Consider the following 2,871-nt stretch of genomic DNA (forward strand, 5'->3'; position numbering starts at 1 on the left):
TAAATTAATAGATTAATTAAAAATATGCCAACTATCGTTCGCATTAAGGCTTCTTTCGTAAACTTGGTTTGTACCTTCCGATAGACTTCTCTCTGAATCGTAATATTAGACTTTACCGTCGAAAGTGTTTGTAACGCTGAAACGTTTATTTATTTCAAACTCTCCAGTGTTCACTTTCTCCGTATAACTCAATAGGCGCCCTGCACTCCAGTATGATGTCACACGTATTACTTCTCAAATCACGTCCTTTTCTCTCCACACTTTCTAATCGTTAAGAGATAAACGAAGTACTGCCAGAAAGGTTTTTTAGCCGACTTCTTACACTCCACATCGATTTTCAGCTAAAACGTACTATTTGTAAAAATTTTAACATAAAACAAACTTTTAACTATCAGAGGCAAAGGGGCTTCATGGATGGCCCGCTTCATACCTATACTTTTCTAATCTAACTTATTAAATATCTACTAAGAGAGTCCCTTTCCATGCTATCGTATTACAATACATTCTTATCTGTCTTACAGTACTTATCAACTGAATAATTTCTACCAGCACTCTCATAGATAATAATTTGACTCTGCTGCATGAATGTACTTCCTGAAACGACGAACATATTTTTCATTATCGGCTTGAATTGTGATTGCCTTTTGCTACTATTGCTTAACGTGTTCGCTGTAACTGAAAATGTTTGTGGAATTAGTGCTACAGGTTACGTAGACCTGCTGACAGTCAGTGGTCTCTTCCCGTCCTACGTGTTGGAACATATATTCCAAACACGCAATACATTCTTGGACACAGGGAAATAAACTAAACTAAACTCCCACAGAACCGGCAATGAAGGTCCAACGGTACTGACCGGCCGCTGTGTCATCCTCAGTCTATAGGCGTCACTGAATGCGGAGACGGCGCCGGCCTGTGGTCAACACACCGCTCTCTCGGCCGTATGTCAGGTTCCGAGACCGGATCCGCTACTTCTCAATCAAGTAGCTCCGCAGTTTACCTCACGAGGGCTGAGTACACCCCGCTTGCCAACAGCACTCGGAACTCCGGATGGTCACCCATCGAAATACTAGCCAAGCCCGACAGTGCTTAACTTCGGTGATCTGACGGGAACCAGTGTTACCACTTGCAAGGTCGTTGGCGGACACAGGGAAATGCATATACAGAATGTATATACAAGGTGCATTATAAATTTGTGATTACTATTTCAGCCGTTAGGTTCATTTTAAGGACGTTTCGTCTTCGTTAGTACAACTACCCTTATCTCGACTACTCCAGTTACTGCATATAATATCATTATTTACAACTATGGAAGTACGGAAGTTGCGTGCGGGCCCATGGTTAGATTAATAAAACGAAAGAAGTCATAACAAAGATTTTATCCGTTCACACTTTCAATGTGCTTCACATGTGACAAAAGTTTAACTGTAAGTATTTCTCTAAGCGCAACACGGACAAATGTGGAAAAATGAACTAAAAAAGAAAATTCTCTCTCTCTCTCTCTCTCTCGTTCTCCCTATTTTTCACACACACACACACACACACACACGCACGTACATGAATGTAAGAAAAGTACTGCAACTACTCTGTCGCATCTACTTATTCCTTAAGCTAAACTTTCTGTCGTATATTAGGTCCACTCTTGGACCTTAACATTGTATGGCATGTAGTGTATTTACAGTGGTTATGCCCCAATTCATTACACTCGTCCTTGGTAACATAGGACATAAGTTTCATTAGAAACTTTCCTTATTTACTTATAATTGTATGCGTACAGTTTCTGTTATAATGAAATTGTGTTCTCGTAACTACAGAACAGATGAAAATATTCCATTAGTTCTCATATATTCCATTTGTACTTCTCGTTTTCTTGTGTAAACACTCTGAGCCAGTTACGTGTAATACTGTCCATAAATATTATTATACAAAGGTAAAATTGTATCTTGTTCATCAACTACTATTTTTTCAGTTATAACAGATGTTTCGATTGTATTTCCACTTCTTGTCTGTCTGTTATCATCTGATAAAACCGTAGGTATTCATAGCCTAATTATAGCTCTTTTCGGAACATACATCCTATCAAAATTTTGAAGAAACATATGCACCCTGTGGCGTGTAATATTCCGTTTTGTTATTTTATCCATGATGCATCACTGCAGCATTTGCACGATCCACTAGGAACGTAGGATACAATATACTAATCTGCAGCAGTAAGACTAATCCAAATGAGCGATGTTACTATTGAGCACAAAATTTTTGGTGTTCCCTAGGAGGCTGGTAACAGCCCCGATGAGATGTAAATAGGTTCGATAAGAAACAATAGCGTCTAATTCACAGTGAATTTCATAAATATTTGTTTTACGCTTTGATTACTAGATTTATATTTTTTTAAAGTTGCGAATATTTTTTTGCTAAAGATAGAATTCATTCGTTTTCCAGTCCAATCTTGTAAGATTGGAAGAAATATGTAACAAGACAATTCCAGGTGTTCATTTACTACTCTTTTGAAAAATGTGTTAAGGACCATACCATATAGATAAATGCACATGAAATTAAGTTCTGTTTCCTAGAACATGTAGCGAAATTTAGCTTTTTATACGATATGACATACATACAACAGGACATCTGTATCAAAGCTAAAAATATTATTTTTTCGATCTTAGGCTCTTACATTGATCTAATTCATATTTCATTCCTGGTTTTATAGCGTTTTTAACGGTTATTGTAGTCCTACACAGTTCAGTTACAATGTCGGGGGCAGTTTTGCTTTATTCCCTAATCATGTTTTTGTATTCAGTATTACGGTTCCCTATCTTTAAATACATCTATACCGGGACAGATTCTCTGTCTTCGGGACGTTTCATTACTGTACGA

At 37.5% G+C, this 2,871-nt stretch overlaps 1 pseudogene; it reads right to left on the reverse strand.

Moving 5' to 3' along the window:
• Positions 1-1,023: 1,023 nt before the first annotated feature.
• On the reverse strand, positions 1,024-1,139 carry LOC126274556 (5S ribosomal RNA; annotated as a pseudogene).
• Between the last annotated feature and the right edge of the window lie 1,732 nt (positions 1,140-2,871).

Source organism: Schistocerca gregaria, chromosome 5 (assembly GCF_023897955.1).
Source record: "Schistocerca gregaria isolate iqSchGreg1 chromosome 5, iqSchGreg1.2, whole genome shotgun sequence".
NCBI lineage: Eukaryota > Metazoa > Arthropoda > Insecta > Orthoptera > Acrididae > Schistocerca > Schistocerca gregaria.